Below are 8,439 nucleotides of genomic sequence, written 5' to 3'. Positions count from 1 at the left end.
AATTTCTGTTATCCAGGAGGAGCTAGTCGCAGGAGACTTAGGGCATGAGGCCGGGTACACCCTGGGCGGGATGCCAATCTATTGCAGCACACACATACAAACACTCACTCGCACTTTATGGGCAATTTGTGAACGCCAATGCCCTTCGACTGTTGGAGTGAACTCGAGTACATGGAGGAAACCCACCACGGGAAGAGTGTACAAATTCCATGAACATAAACCTGAGGGAATCAAACCTGTGTCCTGGAGGTGCAAGGCGACAGTGCTAACCACTAAGCCACCGTAAAATGACAACAATGCAAATAATAATAATGATAATAATAATTATTATTATTAATGAACATGATAACTATTATTATTATTACTGTATATGTACTATGGATCGAGCTGGACAGGTTAAAAAACGTGCTGATCTAATGAAATAAAATTAAATCAAACAAACTGATTGTAATTTTCTAAGTCTCCTCAGCAACAAAACAGCTCTATGAAAAAAAAAAAAAAAAAAGTGACAACAAATACACACACACACGCGCGCGCACGCCAAATCTTCTACTATACACGCGCGCACACTATCACATGCACACACGCGCTCACGCACGCGTTTTTAAATCACAAAAACCTCAAGCTGATTGGCTGCTCCCGCGCTCACAGCGCGCTTCCAGCCAATCCCGGTTTAGGACATTGGCAAAGGGCGGGGCTTGGTCCGGTCCCCTCTGGCTGAGGGGGAGGAGCTTCTTTATGCAGGGGCTTTTCTTTCTTACTGAAGAAGGACAGAGATCCCAAACCCATCACTCTCAGCACAAAGATTTTTTCCCGAATGATTCAAGTCGTTCCCTAACGTTAGTGAAATCACTCATTCGCTCCATTTGCACCCAGAGAGCCGGTGTAGCCCGCTAGCTATAGCTTTAGAGCTGTGGAGCTTTAGAGCTTTTAGCTATAGGCTACCTGCTGCCGCTTTGTGTTTGTTGCTCGCAGTCCCATCTCAAACAAATCTCTGATGTTGTAGAGCGAGACGCAAGGTAAGTTCATAACGTTTACGACTTCCAGCCTCGACGTGTCCGACAGCGTCTTTATTAGTCCGGGTGTCGATATTCGGTCGCAGCGGCTGCTGCAATTAGTCTCGGCGTTAATCAGTGGCTATTAGCTAGCAGTGTTGGGGGGGAGCTGATTAGCCACCATGGTGCTGAGAGGTGGGCTAGCCTAGCTAAACAGCAGCGCGGCTCTTAGCAGCAGGCAGGGATGCTGAGTATCATGGCTGCTGCAGGTACAATACAGGATAAAGAATTGCCTGTGCAAAAAAAACAAAAAAAACATCAAGTTTAAACTTGGACAGCTTTTGTCCTCTGGAGTCTGCTGCATATTGAACTTGTTGAGGCTCCTGGACTTGTGCTTTTGTTGTTGATTTGTTGTTGTTGCTGTGGCTTCAGCTGGTTTCTGTCTCTTCCATCTGCTCTCTCTCTCTCTCTTTCTCTCTTTCTCTTTTACTCCAGCAGCTGGGCTTGTTTCATTCATTACATATCATTACCCCCCTAAAAAAAAAAAAACCTATACACGTTTCTTACTCACATAATCCATGAAGTAGGCTCAAGGCACCTCAGCTTTCATTATGCATGCACATATTTTTATTGTTTATTATTTGAAATGATGATTCCTATTGTTTTGGATATGATCCTGAGATCAAATGTAAGTGTTGAGCTGAAACATCATTGTCTCAGTAACCGAAGCTGCTCTCTATACAAGCTTGTGCTGCTAAGTTTATGCAAAACATCAGCGACATGGTGGACAGGTTGTGTTGTGTTGTGTGTTGACATGCTTTGAGGCACGTCACGAGGAATAACGTGTGAGGATATTAAGAACAGAAAAATGTGCCACAAGAAAAAAGCATCTAGTCTTATGAACTTATGACTAATAATAAAGAGGGAAAAAAAGAGAGAAGAGTTCCTTGTAAGAGCCACTCAGCCACTGATGATCTTGCGATGAATCCTCATGAATGATTACTCGCTTTTTATGACATGATGTTTAAGCAATGCACTGATTCTCATTTGCCTTGTTTTTGTTACTGATACATTCTCAGAGTAACCTACACGCTCTCTACGAGCCTCTTTTGTTGCCAAGTTATGCAAAACACCAGAGACGTGCTCACAGCGAGCTTTAAGACACTTTGTGTTCTGTGTTTACATGCAAGCTTTGAGGCAGTGAAGTCAAAAACGCACGCCTTCACTACTAAAAAAAAATAAATTTTTCGATCAGAAAGTGTGTTAAATCCAGGCTCGAATTCCCCAAATCATCCTAATATCAAGCTGCTGCAGAAAAAGCTTTGTCTTTATTGTGTTGTTTCAGAGTGATAATCATACTGTATATTGATATAACCTGGTCTAGTGTCGTAAAGAATTCTTTATGCCAGATTGTACTGTGGAGATTCTCTAATGATATAGCTACGATTAAAGATAATCACTCCATCTTCCTTGTGTCAGTTTACGTCAACTTTGTCAGCTGTCTTTGGTTGCAGTGGCACTTAATCAGCGACAGACGAGCTCCTCGTTTTATACATTCTTAAGCCAAACTCATCAGAACTCAAGAATTCTTTATGATGTGTGATTATAATCTGTTACTGTAAAAAAAAAAAAAGATTAAGTGATTTTTATTTTTTAGTCTTTAATTGGAAGTGGTGTAGAATCTTATAAAAAAATAAGTCAAGTCATGACCTTAGAAAATGTTTATTAAGTAAATGAAACATGTATTTTGCAGAACTGATCTCTGGTATACAATGCTTGTTTCTGTTTGGATGTGCCACTTCTGTCAGAGCAGAGCTTCATGAACATGGTCAGGAATCATACAAATGACAGAGACCTAATCTTTTAAAAAACGAAGAGTAATTATGCCTTTAAACTTGTGTGACTTTATAACTCGTCTTGTGATGCTATGATGGGAAACTTAGCACAGCTCCAATCCTGTTTTAATTAAGTTAGCAATAGTAAATGTGTGTTTACTACTTAGTACAAATCTAAGTCTAACTTCAGCATCAATAAAACTGTTGTTCATGTATAGAATATTACACGTCCAGATTTTTTAAAAGCTTGACCAGAAACGGTGTACACCTTTGGAGTAGTGCTGCACAATTATTTATATAAAATCCAAATCACAGTACGGATCTGGGCCATTATTAATACAGGTAATGTACGCATGCTCAGTAATTTATGTGAAGCTCATCAATAATTTAAGTATTTGTTATTTTGAGTTGATAAATTAAACATCCTCTTAATGAAATTGTTTGTCCTATTATTTGGTTTTAGCCTAGATAAATGTTAGTATACAAAATTATACGTTTAATAGTTATATATCACAGTTTAAATCACAATTTGTGTATATATATATATATAATTATTATTTTTTTTTTATCAAACCGTGCAGCTCTAGTTTGAAGCATAATAAAAAAAAACTTTTACACCTTAGTGTTCTACAATGACAGAGTGGCTACTGAGCAAAGCAAGCTGAGTGGACAGACTGAGCGAGAAAAGGGTCTGTGTTGACCAGTAATTCTGAAGGGGACAGATGGTGATCAGATGTGGTCTGAAAACATCTGCTTGTCTTTTGCATGAGTTTGTGTCCTACCTAGAGCACAACATAATGGATTGTGATAGCAGAAGACCTGGAGAGTTTAGTATGGGAGACATGGAAATACATCACCAAGCTGAATGATTATGTATATACATATCACTATTGTGGAAAATTAACCTGTCAGTGCACTTGTCCGAGACGTAACAGGATTTGTTTATGGTTTATACCGGTTACAAACGGTAAAGTAAAAGGGAAAAGCTGACTTAAATTTTCTTTGGAAAATATTAATATTTTTGTAATAAATTTGCTTGAATTTCTGTTTCAAGCAGTGAATATATGCACGTGTATATGTGTGTATACACACAAGTGCATGCAGATTAGTCTATTTTCTATTTCTCTCTCATATATATATATATATATATATATATATATATATATATATATATATATATATATATATATATATATATATATATATATAAAATAAATGTGTGTGGACTCAAACGCATATATAGTGTGTGTAAATAGGAAAATCTGTACACACACTGTGTAATATATGAGAGAGAATAACACATGGATAAACGTGCACACAAATAAATACACGCACACATATATGTGCGTCTGTCTACCTGTGTGTGTGTGTACAGATTTTCCCATTTATTTAAGTACAACACTGCTCTGTTGTTTCATGTCATCTTTATCTCAGGAATGTTTTTTTGAGTAATATGTGATATGATATATTTGAAATTATCGATATATTATCCACATGTTGCAAAACATCAGGAAACGGTATAACATCAGTGATAATGATTAAAAAAAAATTCACTTCTGATTAGAAATTCAGTGCTGCGTGTAGGAGATTTGGTGAATCAGCACTGTTGATGCACTTTTTGGAGAGAACACGGTATCGCGATGTATTGTGATAGCGCATGGCTTTAGATGAACGATTAAACATTAAGTACCAGCCTAAGCTGTTTTGGTGCCTTTATTTCATACGTTTCTTTCATGCATTTCTTTCTTGTATTTAGTGTTTTTTTTTTTTTAAACACCCTTTTTCACAAAGGCCGCTTGTTTAATTGGAAGTTTCCCCGTGCTGTTGAATAAGATCATAAGCGTGTCATTGTGTTGTGTCCATTCAGTGTGCAGGAGACACAGGCTGGATTGTATGGCCACCTGCCACTGTGTTGCACCACGACCAAATGGAGCTCTCAGCAGCATGTGATTGGAGGAGCACACACAATCATTTTGTGCTCGCTCTCTCTCTCTTATTTTTTCCTCTCTCCACACACACACACACACACACACGCGCTGTGCTCAAGCAAGGCCTGGCGTGTAGTACATAACAGTTTGCTTACAGTGAGTCAGTGTGTTCGCGCCGTGTTGTCTGTATGCCTGGGCTGAACACTCTTTGTAAACGTTTGTTTGCGCGGAGCTGTCCGTAGTCATGTTTTCAGGTTTAACCTGCAGGTTACGTCCTGACGAATCAACCCTTTGTGCCTCACCTCTCCGTGACCTTGTGCTCTTAACAGCATTGTTATAGGAGGTGATAGTTTACGCTGGTTAATGTGACGCTGGGTTAATATTTGTCTCAGGAGCAACACTGATATGATAATGTGTTCGTAGTTTTTTTCTTGAAAGAAAGAACTCCGACTTAAAGGGAATTGAGGAAATCCTGAGGTGATTTTCACTTTGGTTAAAAGTTGCCTACATTACCTAAAATGCTGCTCGACTGCTCACTGACACAGATGTGCCAATGGGACTTATCTCTCATGTCACCTGTACATAAAGAGAGCAACATGCCAGTGTGTTAGTCCTTAACACCCCTTTCTGACATGATGGGATATGTTACATTGCCGGCTTTCTGTCATTTAGACCTAGATCACTTTTACGTTAACATTCCCAGCAGCTTCTTTCAGACAAACTAGGAGAGAGTGCCACAGTACACGTGCAGTATTTGCCATACCCACGCAATGTGATGTATAATATATGAGGCCAGACAAACTGCCAGATACCAATTGCTGGTTGCCAGTTCACACTGACGAAATCCTACCTGGTCATTGTTGAAAACTCACTCCTAACCTTGAGTGACTCTGAAGCCTAAGTGGTGTTGCGTTTGCTTACTATCTGTAAAATCCAAGTAGTACTGAAAATGTCGACATACTGTATATTTTTCAGCCCAAAACAATAAAAGTCGCCCAAGTGGCTATAAAAACCACCCAAAATGATTCACAGCTTTTAAAGCATCACGTCCTAGACTATCATGATTAGTTCTAGTGCTGCTCACCTAATTGCATAAAAAATGAACCACTGCAGTTACCTGATCTTTAAGACTTGCAATTCCAGACTGGTTTTAATTGACGAGTAAATGTTACTAGGTCTGATCTAGCAATTATCAATTACAGGTTGTCCTCTACTTACAAACAAGTTCTGTTCCGGGAGCACGTTCGTAAATCGGATTTGCTTTTAAGTCCAACAAAGTGAGTCCTGTACACCTTGACATGAATGTACAATGTAAAGCGTATACACTTGGCACTGGGGCAGGGGACAGATTTAGTCATCATGTGGCCAAAAACTGTAATCAAGCCTAAGGAAATGATTCTTACAGTGAAATCCACTGCATTGGACTATAGGCTTTTGCTAAGGATTTTCAGAAATGAGGATTATTCACAATCAGGACAGCTTTACTGGGCAGCTATTTACCACCATCGTTTTTTCAGACTGATTTATTGAAACCGCAGAGGCTGATTAATTTCTCCCACAAACTTCCTGCCCATCCAACACACACACACACACACACACACACAATATATTGTTAATAGTGGTATCTGGTATCTATTTTTTTGCACAATACATGGAAGCAACTTTCACCATGGAGGAACCACTTGCACCAATAGTTATATTACTGTTTTTTATTGTATTTTATTTTAATCTATTTGCACTATTCCACTGTTATTAATATTTACTGTACTTATGTATACTGTTTTTTATTTTATTATTATTATTACTTGCTGTATATTTTTATTTTTCTTGTTCCTTGGCTGCATTGAGCATGCTTGTGACAAAAGTATTTCCCTTGAGATAAATAAAGTTCCTCTTATCTTATCTTTCATGAAGTAGAACTGTGGTCTGTTTGTAACTCGAATGTTTGTAAGTTGGGGACTACCTGTTTAGTTGATAAGTTGATTTTCTGTGCATTTTAAGCGAATGGCAATCGATATTAATTGTTAAAAATTCATAAACACTTATTTTTTTCCCTATGCCTTATGCAACTGCTGTGTACCAGAAACACACAAAGTCTAAGAAACGCACACAGAGTGTAATACCAATAACTGCACGTGCTCACAACGTGGTTGTGTAAAATGGCGGGCGATATAATCTTTCTAAAAAAAAAAAATAAAAAAAAAAAGACTGCTTATCCTTATCTGTACACTTTGCCCAGACTGATCAGCTTTCAGAACTTCAGGTTTTATGTCCACCTCCTCAATCTCCCTCATCTTCCTGCCTTAGGCAATATCCGGTTTCTGGCACATTGCATTTTGGAACATTAAGTCAAACGACAACCGGCAACTTCTTCCAGGAATGAATATTTCAATATTAAATACTTCAATATTATCCTAGTTCATGTGTTTCAGGCTGAAGTTTTATTTTATTGAGATCCTGACGGGTGCAGGCATAATTTTGACATTTATAAATGATAAAAAGAAATAGAACCTAGGAAATTACACCCAGCAGCATTTCTGTACAGTTATTTCATGATGCTTTTTTAGCGAGGAAAAGAAGTTTTGTCTTTGCAGAAAGACAGAAGAAGGGGAAGAAAAAAAGAAAAAAAAAATCCATGTAGAAATGTCACAGTTCTGTGCAGACGTAGGATAACTGCTCACTTTAGTCGTTAGCGCTGGGGTGAGACATGGTGAAATAATGTCACGCTTCTTTGTGAATTGCAGAGAGTGAGGCAGTCGAACGGCGTAGGAGGCATCTATTAGTAATCATTCCCTACAGGCTAGAGGGCACGAAGACGTCTCGCGGGTCCTTACGGAGAGAAGCCGTGTTTGAGCAAAAACCAGTGTCGTGCGCGTACACATTTCCACACAGCTGTGCTTATTTTTACTTTTTTTTTTTTTCTTCCCCTTCTCCTCAAGTGACTCAGTGTTTGAATCTTTCTCAGTCAACCCCCAACCCAACCCCATTGTGCTGAGCTTCAGAAAACAAAACTAAAGAAAGCAGATTTCTTTTGTGCGGCTCCCCACCGTTAAACCGACCGCCAATCATTTTCTCACCACGTGTCATCTCGGTGGCTCGGTCAGCCGAGCATCCGTAGCCATCGCTTCACTACGAGTCTTTTATTAGAGTAGTTTTGCATGGAAGATTAGTGCTCGCTATGAGAGCGCGGCACCCCTGACTGTTCACTTGCCCCTCGCAGCTTTATTTCAATCAATCAACGTTGTCTTCCGCCGTCCTGGATTCCTGCCTCGTCTCTCAGAAGAGGGGAAAGCCTTGAGGGAGACGGTGACAGAACAGAAGTAATCTGGTTAGTGTTTTTTTGGCATAGCGTTAATCCATCTTTTGAGCCGGAGTGCGTTCCGAGTTCACCCAAGAGGGCAATTTGGAGCGGCTGCTGCCAGAGCCCGTGTGAAGCACTCGCAGGCAGAGAGCAGTAAATAATGTGTTGCAAATGGAGCCGCTTTCCTATGAAGTGTCGGGCAACCTGTAGGGAAGATCCCATGTGGAAGCTGGTGTGTGGGTAATGGAGTTGATTTGTCAATACTCAGCCCGGATTTCCAAGCGCTCTAACGCAGCTCCTTTGATCCGAGCTTTGATTCGTTACTTGTTTAGAGACTAAACAGGCACGTACCACTTCAAAACACAGTCCATTAGTTGTGA

General features: G+C 39.6%; 1 protein-coding gene across 1 annotated transcript in view; it reads left to right on the top strand.

The window, feature by feature from the left end:
• The first annotated feature begins 757 nt into the window (after positions 1–757).
• rerea (arginine-glutamic acid dipeptide (RE) repeats a) overlaps positions 758–8,439 on the top strand; it is a 175,777-nt gene continuing 168,095 nt past the window's right edge. The window contains exon 1 of the mRNA XM_053481779.1: positions 758–1,019. The gene's annotated coding sequence lies outside the window, so the exon portion shown is untranslated. The remainder of the gene's footprint in view (positions 1,020–8,439) is intronic.

The sequence above is a fragment of the Clarias gariepinus genome, chromosome 22 (genome assembly GCF_024256425.1).
Source record: "Clarias gariepinus isolate MV-2021 ecotype Netherlands chromosome 22, CGAR_prim_01v2, whole genome shotgun sequence".
Classification (NCBI taxonomy): domain Eukaryota; kingdom Metazoa; phylum Chordata; class Actinopteri; order Siluriformes; family Clariidae; genus Clarias; species Clarias gariepinus.
The sequence above is the reverse complement of the archived record's forward strand: the minus strand, read 5'-3'. Positions and strand labels throughout refer to the sequence as shown.